Source organism: Pseudorca crassidens, chromosome 3 (assembly GCF_039906515.1).
Source record: "Pseudorca crassidens isolate mPseCra1 chromosome 3, mPseCra1.hap1, whole genome shotgun sequence".
NCBI lineage: Eukaryota > Metazoa > Chordata > Mammalia > Artiodactyla > Delphinidae > Pseudorca > Pseudorca crassidens.
In genome coordinates, this window is record NC_090298.1 from 114,022,600 (window position 1) to 114,036,627 (window position 14,028).

Below are 14,028 nucleotides of genomic sequence, written 5' to 3' on the forward strand. Positions count from 1 at the left end.
ATATATGCCCAGGAGTGGGATTGCTGGGTCATATCTGGTTCTATCTTTAGTTTTTTGAGGACCCTCCATACTGTTCTCCATAGTGGCTGCACCCTCTTACATTCCCACCAACAGTGTAGAAGTGTTCCCTTTTCTCCACACCCTCTCCAGCATTTGTTATCTGTAGACTTTTTAATGATGGCCATTCTGACCCATGTGAGGTGGTACCTCATTGCAGTTTTTTTTTTTAACATCTTTATTGGAGTATAATTGCTTTACAATGGTGTGTTTCTGCTTTACAACAAAATGAATCAGTTATATATATAATATGTTCCCATATCTCTTCCCTCTTGCATCTTCCTCCCTCCCACCCCTCCAGGCGGTCACAAAGCACCGAGCTGATCTCCCTGTGCTATGCGGCTACTTCCCACTAGCTATCTACCTTACGTTTGCATTTCTCTAACAATTAGCGATGTTGAGCATCTTTTCATGTGCCTATTGGCCATCCATCTGTCTTCTCTGGAGAAATGTCTATTTAGTTCTTCTGCCCATTTTTTAATTTTTTCTTGCGAATTGAGTTAAGCATCAACAAGATGACACTCTTCTCTGTGAATTTGTGAAGCAGTGGTCACCATCTAAAGTTACTGGGCATCAAGAGGCCAAATGCAATGTCTCCAGCAGCCTCTGTTTCCTTGGATAGCTCCAGAGACCTGCACAGAGGGTATCATGGCACTTTGGCTTCGGTCTAATGGGGTAGCTCTTTCCTGTCTCTTCTCCAGGGGGAAGGGATGATTTCTATCAGACTGGGAGATGTTTCCCTATCTCTAAGCCAGAGAGCAGAAGGATGCTGGGCCCGCGGGGACAAGGCAGTCACACAAGGTGAGACCCCACCCCCAGCATATTTGCCCTTAGAGAACCAGAGCTGCCTCCTTCTCAAGGATAGAGAGCCAGGACTAAGATGCACAATGTCCCTGTATCCAAAGATCCAGTGTTGTTAAAATGTCAACACTCCCTGAATTCCAAATGAAAATCCCAACAGATATTTCATAGAAGCCCTCAAAATGACCATAAAGTTTATATGGAAGAGAAGCTGTTTAGAAAAAGAGAAATAAAGAACAATTGAAAGAGACCAGCAAGGGATTACTTGACTTAACATTTATCAAAATATACAACAAAGGCAGTAACTAAAACAGGAGAAATTAAATGAGTAGGTCATTGGAATAAAACAAAATACAGAAATGGTTCCATGTATATAGAGGAATTTAGATTGTGGGAAAGATGGAATTTCACATGGGTAGAAAGAGGATGAACTATTTCCTGTCAAATTGAGAGCTAGTTATCCCAGTATCATTGGTTCAGTCAAGCTAGACGTGCCCCAAATCACCACTCCCAGTGCCAGGGAGATGGGCTAAAGAGCTCTTTATTCAAAGCAATAATAATATTAGGTGAAAATGAATGAGAATATTTTGATAACCCTAGAGTAAGTTAGAGCTTCTACGTAGGATGCAAAATGCCAGAAGTTAAAAAAAAAAACACTTTTAACAGGTTGTGAAATAAATTTAAACTCTGTATATAAAAAACATCATAAGGGAAGTTAATTAAAAGAAATAGCAACATTGTTTCAATTTGAATGTTTGAAATTTTTCATAATAAAATTTTGGGAAAACAGTAGGCGACAGACTAGGAGAAAATGTTTATGACACAAATTACAGGCAGGATTAATATTCAGAATATATAAAAGCACCAATAAATGCCAAAAGATGAAAAATTGACAAAGAATACATATAGGCAATTAAGAAGAAATGCCAACAGATTATAAACATAAGAAAATTAGTTCAAATTGACTAGTAATCAGGGAAATGAAAATTAAATCAACAATTACCTAACATTTCTTATCCGTTAGATTGGAAATAATTAAACATATTGATCATATTCTGTGTTGTTAAGGAAATAGACACTCTCATCCTCCTTGTTTGAACTGTTCATATCAAAGCCTTTGGGAGGGCAACCTGGCAGTATTATTAACATTTTAAATGTGCACACCCCTTAATCCAAAAATTCTGTATCTCGAAATTTATTCCAAAGAAAGACACATTTGCTTCAAGATTCATGTAAAAACATTGGGGGAAATGCCCATTGTTAGAGGAATAAACTGTTGATACACATAAACTATAGTCACTAGGAAGAATGTGGTAAATACATATGTATTGACACAAAAACTTTTCCAAGGCATTTTTCTTTGTCAGTGAGAAAGGCCAGTCAGTAAACGATTCATAGGGCATGATCTGCATTATATAAAGGAAAACAAAAATACTTGTTTTTCATGGATCTGTGAGTGGAAGAATGGCTATCACATTTCCCTCTCTCTCTCAAAGCTAACAATTCCCCCATCCCTCCCTAACCCCTTCACAAAAATAAAAGCACACGTGCGCACACACACACATGCACATGCACACACCACTTACAGCATTACATCCAAATTAGGTTCTAAGCTTCTTTCCCTACTCTGTGTTCTCATAGCACCCTGTACTTCCACTTCCCCCATCTATATCAATTGTTGATTCAAACTCTCTTTTTAACACTAGCTTCCAGAAGAGAGGGACAATGCATGAAATGCTGGTGTGTTACATATTTGGGATAATTATATGCTAGCCCTAAGGCACAGCACTGTGCTTGGCACACAGCAGGAACTCAATATTTGTCAAATGATAAATAACTCCTTTGTAAAAAGGCAACATTGAAATACATCAATACGTTAGTAATTAATAAATAAAATGACCAATAAATTCACATCCCCTCTATCAAATGACTGATTAGAGGAGAATAAGAAATTTGCAGGTGAAGAGTGGGGGGCTGTTTCATAAGCACTCCCTCTTGCAAGGACACGTGCAACAATGTTTTCTCTCGTTTGCAATGAGAAGAGGTCAGCTGCTTGTCCTCACTTTGTATGGATATGAGCCTAGACTTCACCTGGCATCCTCTCTATGCATTTGGTATGTGAGATCTCAAAGGAGAAGTGACAAGACAGTGGATAGAAGTTTTTTGTTTTTTTTACAGTTTATCAGGGGAATACTGGCACCTCAATTTTTATTAAAGATAAAGCAAGCAAGCAAGCAAAGATAATGTGGAATTTGGGTTCCAAAAACTGGATAAATGATGGAGGAAACACGGTTTTCCTGTAAATACAGATAATATATTATGACCAGAGAAACCCCATATCTCACGGGTGGAATGGATCTGAGAGGATATCCATTCCAGTGAAATTACATTTGGTATAACATAAAAATCTTCAGTAGATAAGTTATCACTACGTGTAAGTTTTCAGAGAGGGATAAAGCTGTATGTGGGTGTTGGGAGGAAGAATGCCATGTGGTAAGGACAGATGGAACTTGTAAGAAAACTGGGTAAAACGAACCCTCTTGTCTTTGTCTTAATCTTCAAGCCTGCTTCTGGTCACGTTTGAATGTATTTCTAGCAGGCAATGCATCTGTGGGCTTTGTGAAAGCCCTGTGAGAGAAATGAGATGAAATCACCAGGCAAATGTATAATATCATGTTCACTCCTTGAGCTGGAATTCCCTGTGCACCTGCCTGTCACATCAATCCGCGGGAATCTGTTAACTGCCTAGTTCTCCCGTCCAGGTGTAGCTGGGATGTAGTAGGCAATCCAAAGAAGTTTATTGAATTAATAATATTAGATGCTTTTTTTTTTAACGTGGAAAGCATGAGGTGGTTCTTTATTTGAAAATGATACATGGCTTTGGAAGATGGGAAAAAAGATAAAACGTTTTTTATCTCTGAAATATTCTTTAGGATTTGGTATATGATTTTTGCCCTATTTGATAAATAACATTGGAGACCTAGGGGCTCAATAGAAAGTAAGTCTTAGGCTCATTATTACTCCACTCTTAGAGGATTATTGTCTATCAGTAGTTCCCCTTTGAGAGGGGACGGGTAGACCAGAAAGTAGGGAAGCAAAAAAGGGATTCCAAGTTTTTCTGTTGTGCACATTGTATTTTTCTCAATAAGCTTTCTTGAATTTTGTGGTTCTGCCCACAGCCCTATTCTCTAGGAATTCCCTCCATCCATAGATAGCCCGTTGAAAGGGCAGGCCTGGGCAGTGAGCAGAGGCAGCCAGGCTGAGTGAGAGTCTGTGGTGGGTGAGAGACAGGAGAAAAAAAATCGAGATATTCAAACACACAGACTCCAAAGCTATGTATAATGACCTGCCAGTGGGCAACTGGGAGATTGCCTCCTGAGGATGAATGCCCTAAAAAGGGTCCTAATTTAGGTGGATGTCTATTCCTTGCTATCAGTAATCTCTGACTAAGACGTTTTTGTTTGATGAAAGTAAGCCATCTTTTGAGTAATACTTGCTGGTTCGGGGTGTTTGTGTGGAGTGCCTGTGTGTGTACACGCTCTCGCCTCCACCTCCGGCCTCTAAGAGCTCCGCTCATAGTCTATCCAGGCTTCTGTGTGTTCTCCACCAGTGAAGACACATACCCATTACCAGATGGTAACAATTTTAAATGGAAGAGTTGGTCTCTAGAAACTGAGCTCCCTAAGTATATGTTTAATAGGGTTTATTAATACACAAAATTTTAGGGGTGTTCTATCTAAAACAAGGTCCCGTTGAATACAGGTCCCATTCTCACCTGTCTTTCTCTGGCCAGCAGCATTGTTGCCTTTGCCTTGCAGCATCTTTACACTATGAGGGACCTAAACTGTTACAATCCTTTTCTTTACAGATGAAGAAACTGAGGCCCAAAGAGGTCAAGTGACCTACTTACCCAGGGTCACAAAGTGATGTAGGACAAAGCTAGACTGGACCTCAGGTGTCCTGAAATGTCAAGCCCCATGACACTCCCCTTTCCTCGGGTAGTCTCCTTATCTTGCCAATGCTCACTCCATCCCGGGCTGTGACAGGCCTCTCTTGGCTGGCTGGATCTAAACTTAGACATCCTTTCTTTCTTTTCCAGTGAAGTTTTTCCATATGGTTCTTTATATAATTGGTCCTCAGCTAGAAAAGAAAATGTATGCTGGTGTCAGGAGGTAAACCCTCTAACTGTTCCAAAGTTAGCTTTCTGCCCGCTACACTTTGCAGTTACAGAGCCAAGTAAATCTAGGACAAATGCTCTCATGAATCCCTGATGGGGTCTGTAAAGAAGGATGTTTCCAGGCCCTCGGAGACCTAGCTTGAGAAATGCAAGTAGTTTTAGAAAAAGAGAAAGGCTGCCACTTTTCAAACCACTGCTTTGTCCACCCTCTGAGCCTCTGACCCGCCAGCACAGTATTAGCTCAAACAGACGTGATCCATTCAGCTTCACCCGGCTTGTCATCTCAAATCCCCAACCACATTTGAGGAGCAGCCCTGTTTGGAGGCAAAAGACTACAAAAGAACTAGAATAACAAGCCCAGGAGAAGCAAGAGAGTCAAGAGGGAGAGACCCTTGGCAATGGCCAGAAGCACTGGAGCTGGTGAGCAAAAAGTTAAACAGCATCAGGAAATCTCATTTCCCTGCCATGTTGCTGCCCAGCGCACAGGTATTTGCTACTGCTAGTGTAAGTAGGTGGAAAGCACCAAAAGGGAGGAAATGAAGGCATGCACACAGCTTGTAAATCCTTGGGATGAAGGAAGCAAGCTTCAGAAACAGAAACTAATCAACCGTGAGAGAAATACAGGACCAGCCTTTAAGCATGTGCTTTGAGCCTGAGCTGGGCCCTTCTAAGGACCAAGTACTTCCTGAGGGGGAAAGGGGGAGGGTTGTCCCAAATCCTCCCAGCTCTGTTGCACACTGCTTGGTACAAATAGTAAGAAACACTTGGCATTTCCCCTAGTGCTATCCTGGGCACTCTTTACAAGTATTAGGCATTCATTTAATCTTCTCCCAAAGTCTGTTATTATCCACATTTTCCAAATGAAGAAGCAAACTGCAACGTGAATAATCTTCCCCAATTTACATATTTGTCATGGAGAAAAGCCAAGATTAAAACCAAAGTTTCTCTGACTCTAGCACCCACAGTCTAAATCATTAGGCTAATTATCTCTTGCAATGCGCTTGCTGTACGAGAACTTGCTGACCCTCTTGCTAACCATGCTTAGATGCGGCCAGGGTCATTCAGAGGGCCCAGGATTTCTGATCAACTTAAAAGGAATCTACGCTGTTCTGGAATGCCCCATTTCCCCCCTCCTTCTCTCTCTCCTTTTCTCTTTCTCTTCTCATTCCTTTTTCGTTTCCTTCTACATCTCTATTGAAGCTCCCCTTGCCCCAAACGATATTGTTGAAGCCAATATTTGGTTCTGTGTGTCAAAAAGTTTTCTATTTGGGGCCGAAAGTCACACTCTTTCTTTTCCTTTTGTAATTTCCAACTCTTCGTTTATCAGAACTTACTTTCAAGAGTCTAACATTTGCAATAAAATGTAAGTGGTTGACAAGTCTCATAAAGGAGGTTCCAAGACCTACCCATAAAGAAATATCACCCAGAGGCCAAGAACCACAGAAGAAATTAGATCAAAATGGAGATTAAGTCACCAAGAAAGGAATCAGTCACAAAGAAAAATAGAAGGTGTCATCAAGACCAGATGGGCGTTTGGGGAGAAGAGATGGCTAGTAGACTGAGTATATGAACCTCCTTAGCTGAATTTCATACCACCAGCTGGCAGTGGTCCTTCTCCCAAGGCTGCCTCCCTACAACCCAGCCCAGGAAATGGCCAAGCTGTCTTCTCTCCACCCAGCTCTTGCCATCCTTCTTTAGCTGACCCAGAATCCTGATGCATGTCCTGACCAGCATGCGTCTCAAGGCAGCGCAGTACCTCCTATCCTGTAGCGTGACTGATTTATCCAGGTCCTGGACAAGGAGTCTTCATGAACACCATCCCTCCCTCCCTCCACCTTCCTCACCACAAGAAAGTGTATGTGGGGATCACACCTAGAAAAGAACATTCCCAGAGATATTCTCAGAAATTGCAGCTTCTCACTGCTGAGATGAACAGAGAGGCTAAGAGAACTGCTATTCCAAGCCATGGAATTACAAAAACAGCCAACATCACTGAGGACCATCTCTCCCTGTTCCTGTGTTTCATTAGCTCAGCCATCAACCGACTTAACTAGAACAGACAAAGCCTCATTAAAATATCATGTTGGACGAGATATAATTCTCAGAATAATGTTAACATCAAACAAGCAATTGGGAGACAGCATTGCTCTGGCCCTGCAAGGGAGTGGGTATTTTGCAAGGTAAGCACTCTTCTTGCCAGTGGGGTTTGGATGCTGGGTGGAGGGAAAATGATTATGGATGAAGAGGCTGTTGCTGTGAGGGTAGAGACTCTATGCTGATTACACCAAGCCCTATTCTCTGAATATTTGGCTTCTCAAAACGTATTTCTTTTCTAAACCCAAGTGCAGTAATGGCATTTCTAAACTGACTCTTCAGCAATTCTTCCTTACAAGTGAACCACCTGTCCACTGTTAAGAGAAGCTGTCAGATTAACTCTCGAGTTTGCTAGTCATCTTCCCCGTAGAGAGGCTCAGTCAGGTGTGAGGCATTGTGGGAAATATCCCTAAGGCAAAGGAATTTCAGAGGTAGCTTGTTTGGTATAATATAAAGAACATTGCCGTGAGTTAGATCTCACTTTTAGCACTAGCTCAGTCACTGTTTTGGGTTGAAGGGTGTGCCCCCCAAATTTATGTCTACCCAGAACCTCCAAATGTGACCTTAGTTTGAAATAGGGTTTTCAAAAGATGAGGTCATACTGGATTAGGGTGGGCCACACTAATGACGGGTATTCTTATAAGAAGAGGAAAGGCACACAGAGACACACAGAGGGAAGATGACCATGTGAAGACAGGGGCAGAGATTGGGATGGTAAAGCTACAAACCAAGGAGTGCCAAGGACTGCCAGAGGCACCAAAAATAAGGAAGAAGCAAGAAAGGTTCAGAGTGAGTGTGGCCCTACTAACATCTTGTTTTAGGACTTCTAGTGTCCAGAGTTGTGAGAGAATACATTTCTGTAGTTTTAAGCCATCCAGTTTGTGGTAATTTGTTGTGACACTTTTAGAAAATGAACACAGTCATTAATTAGCTGAGTAAACTTGAACTAGTTATTTATTCTCTCTGAGCCTCGGTTTCTTTGTCTAGACCAGAGTTTAGATCTATGACTTCGGTAAGTTATTTAATCAATTTTCTCATCTTAAAATGAGGTACTGTAACTTAGCATTTTGATAAAGAGAATTAGAGTTAACACGTGTAGGGCACTTAGTACATCATAAACATTAATAGGCGTCTCACTAAATATTTGTCACCTCTTTCTATATCCTGCCTTGGTCTGAAAAGAAACTGAGATGGCTTAACAAATTCTCATCATAAAGCATGATGCACTTGCATAGAATTTAATGCTAAGCTTTCCAACATCCAATGCAAAAAGGGAATAATGGAATTTTATATAACTCACATAACCACAGGGCAAATTATCACAATTTTTAAAATTTAATTTTTATTTTATATTGGGGCACAGTTGATTCACAATGTTGTGTTAGTTTCAGGTGTACAGCAAAGTGGTTCAGTTATACATGTGTGTATATATATATATACACACATCCATTCTTTTTCAGATTCTTTTCCCATATAGATCATCACAGAATATTGAATAGAGTTTCCTGTGGTATATGGTAGGTCCTTGTTGATCATCTATTCTATATATAGTAGTGTGTATATGTTAATCCCAAACTCCTAATTTATCCCTCCCCCAACCTTTCCCCTTTGGTAACCATAAGTTTGTTTTTGAAGTCTGTGAGTTTCTTTCTGTTTTGTAAATAAGTTCATTGTATCATTCTTTTCGATGCCATGTATAAGTGACATCGTATGATATTTGTCTTTTTCTGTCTGACTTACTTCACTTAGTATGATAATCTCTAGGTCTTCACTTAGTATGATGATCTCTAGATAATCTCTTAGTATGATAATCCATGTTGCTGCAGATGGCATTATTTCATTCTTTTTCGTGGCTGAGTAATATTCCGTTGAGTGTGTGTGTGTGTGTGTGTGTGTGTGCATGTGCGCACACACACACTACATCTTCTTTATCCATTCCTCTGTGATGGACTTCTAGGTTGTTTCTATGTCTTGGTTATTGTAAATAGTGCTGCAATGAACACTGGGGTGCATGTGTCCTTTCGGATTATGGTTTTCTCCGGATATATGCCCAGGAGTGGGATCGCTGGGTCATATAGAAGTTCCGTTTTTAGTTTTTTAAGGAATCTCCATAGTGTTTTCCATAGTGGTTGTACCAATTTACATTCCCACCAACAGTGTAGGAGGGTTCCCTTTTCTCCACACCCTTTCCAGCATTTATTGTTTGTGGAATTTTTGATGATGGCCATTCTGACTGGTGTGAAGTGATACTTGATTGTAGTTTTGACTTGCATTTCTTCAATAATTAGTGATGTTGAGCATCCTTTCATGTGCTTTTTGGCCATCCGAATGTAAAATTATCACAATTTTATCCTGGCAATCTTAGGGGAGATACTGGTGGGCCAAACTGTACACTCCCATGGACGCAGAGTTTTCCTGTATATGTTTTCAGATATGATTTAGCCTCACATGTTATTAAATTTCTACTCTGTGTAAGACTCACAGTAGCAGAAATAAGGAAGGACCCAATTTCTGTCCATAAAGAGCTTTTAGGCCAGTAGTGGGGTAGTGAGTGGAGGGCAGTCAGATACGTCTACAAGAAACTGATGTGAGGCATGATAGGATCCTGTCCTCATTCTTTGAAGGTTGAAAAGAGAGATAAATCAGTAACATTCTGAAACAGCACAAACCTATGTCTTATCTTACAGCCAGGGAACACGTTTCTTACCAAGTAGTGGTAAGGTCATTTCACCTCCTGTCCCCAGCCTAGTGCCCTTACATGGCAGTTTGGAGGATAAAGGACTTCATTTTCCTGAAAAGCCTACTCTGAAGATTGCCATTTCCAAGAAAGTTAAAAGTCTAGAAATTGAAGCATAAAACAGTATGCTCAGTGCTGGGAATATACTGGTGAGAAAAACAGTCGAGATCCTTGCCCTGATAAGGTTTTATTCTCACAAGGGAGACAGGCATCAACTGATCATCACTAAATTGAAGGTGAAAACGTTTTGTACTAAGAGAATAGCTAATAGAGAGAATTTTTCTAGCTGGGGAGGTCAGGGAGGTTGTCCCGAAGAAGTGATGTCTGAGGTGAGATTTGAATTTATCTTGGTGAATAGGGGAGAAAGGAGCATTCCAGACAGCATGGGCAGCATGTGCAAAGGCCCTGAGATGAGCAGGGCTTGACTAGTAGAAAGGATAGAGTCGAACTCAGTACCAGTGCTCTGGAAGAGCAAAGGCAAGGCACAGAGGGCGGAGGAGCCTGCTGAGTGAGACGGCAGCAAGACCATGAAGGGCCTTGTCAGCCATGTTAAGTTTGGTCCTTATCCCAAGAGAAATGTGAAGCCACTTGCAAGCTGAGAAGTTTGCCGCACAGTGTGGTTCATGGATCAACAACACGGGCGTCACAGGGGGAGCAAGTTAGAAAAGCAGAGCTCAGGCCCAACCCACACACTGCTGAAACAGAATCTCTTCCCCACTTGATTGGCTTGCATATTAAAGTTTGAGGAACACCAGCTTAGAACGTTTTCAGGTCGTGTAGGAATTGCACAGTGTGGAACATCTACCCGAAACATTTGTGTTATTTAGTATGTGTGCGTGCGTGCGTGTGTGTGTGTGTGTGTGTGTGTGTGTGTGTGTGTGTATGTTAGGCAGGGACGATAATAAATCCCAACAAAGACATCTGGTTAATGGTAACGTGTGTCCTGTTGTCCTGTGAACGCTTTCCTTGAGAGCGTTTTCTACTGTGTCAGAGCTCCTCTGTGCACTTGGGACAGTGCTGAGTACGTTTAGTATGCTCCATAATCATCGTGTGGCCCGAGGAAGCCTCTCTCCATAGTGGCACATCGCTCAGGCACCTTGGTGGGGCCGGCTCCTGCGCCTGTCAGACACCTCTAACTGATCAGCCTTCTTTTTACCCTGCGTTTAGACATGGCCTGAGACTCTCTCCACACAGTTCACCTGTGCGTACCAGTTGATCTAAATTGCAAGATTAGATCAATTTTCCACCTTCAGTTTCTTTGGGCAAGGCATGAGAATGAATTTCTGCAACAATCAACGTTTCTGAAGCTTCAAATGTATTTGCCCAGGATCCTTTAGGCTTGCAAGCCTAATTTCTAGGAGTACCTTTCCAGGAGGGGAGCAGAGTCGCAGCCCCTTGGAGCTTGGCTACGAGGGGCCGTGAGGGTCACATGGTAGGCTCCCCAGCCAGAAAAGGAGGAAGAGATAACCAGCTCAGGGAGCCTGCTTCTCGCAAAGGCACCGACAGCTCAGGGAGGAACAGCAGAGACTTCTCCAAGAAAGCATTTGTCTCTTTGAACCATCAGAGCTGCCTCTGGGTCTGCAAAGAAGGATGACTGGAAGCTGTTCAGAAGGACAACTTAGGAGCTGGGCAGCTTCAGCTACCACAAGCTTAGACAGAGATGGATGGGTTGTCAAACACCAAAAATTAATCCTGAGTCTCTGACCCAAGCAAGATTCCCAGCAGCATGAGTGTCCAGCTTCATTTCCCCCCCAAATTATTTATAAAAGAAGAAACTAATCTTTCTCTGCCCGCAACACATGCATAGAGGTGAATGATAAAACTGGATTTGCCACTGACTGTCCCAAATCCAGTATTTGGTCAGTGCTTTCAAGAACAAGCATTTTTCTGCACACTCAGATACAGGACTGTGATCAAATGAGATTGATTGTGTCTGAATGGATCAACTTTATTATTCTGGAGTTATGTGGACTTGGCCTAGATCAGCATTTAGTTTGTATCCACTTGGTAGATTCAAAAAGACCTCTGGACACTCCCATATTTGAGTTTCCTTTGAAGCCTAGTGGTAAGAGGGACGAGCAAGAAACTCAGGACACAGCTCCAGTCCTCAACATCATTGCCATCATTAAGTGATATTATATCCATGTGACATCATATCCATGTGACATCAGCAGAGGCAAACACATGGCAGACAAATAAACAGAGTTAACATCGACTGACCAAACAGAAGGATTTGGGTAGTGAGGAAAAACCAACGAGGCATAGTTAACGATGCAGTACATAACACTACAGTACAATGGGATATAGAGTAATAGTATAGCACAGTATTGCTAACCAAGGCTGCAGGCTCAAAGGAAGAGGGGGAGACATAAGCTGAATGCTAGGAGTTGAAATAAAAAAAGTTGAGCTGTTGAGCAGGTCATCCAGTGGCTTCCTTGAGCACGTTCAGAAATTCTGAGTTGACACAATACACCTTACATCTAGAACAGTCTTCCCAAGGAGACAGTCAAGGATGCGTCAGATTGGCAGATCTTGAAAGGATGATCATTGAAACAGGTAGACATTTTTCCAAACACAAGTTACTTCTCTGCAATGTTCAGAAAGGCTTACTCTGAAACACAAAATGTAAGCAGCTAATTCCAGCTTTCATATCTGAGTACTATAATTTCTATATTCCCCTGGGAGTTATTCCATCATAGTTTTATTTCATTACTGTGTTCAGTTCTATGCACGGCATGAAAAGCTAACTTTGAGGCACCAAATTCCGTAATGCTGATTCAATATTTTTTTATACTTTAGCTAACTCCTCTGGGGAAAGTACTTTTGAGATGTATTCCCGTTTGAGAGAGCTATGATTGTGCTAATGTCCACAAAGCACACTGCTGAGCAAAAGACGTGGATCTGAGTGTGTTCATGGTGCATCCTTGGCATGAGTGTAAGGCTCTCTGTACAATGAGGAAAGTGTCTATTTATTATTTATTAAAATGGTAACTTTCTATGTTTTCCAACTTTATCAAGAAATAATTGATGTATAACATTCTGTAAGTTTAAGGTACACAACTCTGTTAATTTGCTACACCTACATGTTGCAAAATGATTACCACAGTAGGGTTAGTTAAAACCTACATCACCTCACATAACCGCCACTTCTTTTTTGGATGAAGGGAGAGAGAAATGGGTGTCTTTGGCAGGATCCCGCATAACTGGGGAGGCTGGGTACTCTCTCGCATGATTTCACTTTCCCTTGAGAGGAAATCATACTCTGAGAAAGTCTCTCTTGGCCCTGAGCTATGCTGCCTTAGCGGAGGGGTGATACAGAAAAAGTTTCCAATGTGTCCAAACTCCTCTTTTTTTTCTTTTGTTGCTCCATTGGTGTGCTAGGACTTCTCCACTGGAAACCTTGACTCCCGCAAATGCTTTCTGGTCTGTGGGTGATTGCTTAAGCCAGTGTTTTCCGGGGTCTCCTGGACCACACCCGACAGGGGCTGGAGCTGGATCGTGAGCCACTGTAGGGTCTGCTACTGGGACCAGAGGTCTTGTCTGCCTATTACCTGATGCGTGCGCGGGCGAGCCTGCTCTCGGGTCCCACGGCATGTGGTGCTGGATACCAAAATTCTCACAATGACACTTTTGTCTATGGATGGATGCCAAATTGTTATTGTTGGGAGAGGGACATGACAGGGTATGCCTTATTCAGTCGTGTTGCTGGTGTAAGCTGTCAGTTCATTTAGAAAGTTGGTCAAAGCAGTTGATTTCAAACAGAACATCTGCATTAGGTATGGAATTTAAATGAATTGTTTGAAATTCATTAATGCAGTGGTTTTAATGAGGCGTGAGAGGATATATAAAGGAGCCTTAATGTTATTTAGCTCACTTGCTTGAAATGGAGATCTAAAACCAGAGTGACATAGACTTTAAGCAGTAAATAAAAGTAATTACAACCCAAGAAATAACCTTCTGCTCAATTCTGATCAGATACAATGGGAAAAAAATGCATTTAGATCTGGACTCCTCTTAACAAACATAAATTTTCATGGAAAAGTGTCCAGGGTGGTGAAGTATTTAGAAACTGCATCATGTGAGGAACGAAAGAGGCTGCCTAGCCTAATTTTAATCTGGGGAGGAAGCCTTCAGAAAAAGTGTCTTTTTTTTTTTTTTTTTT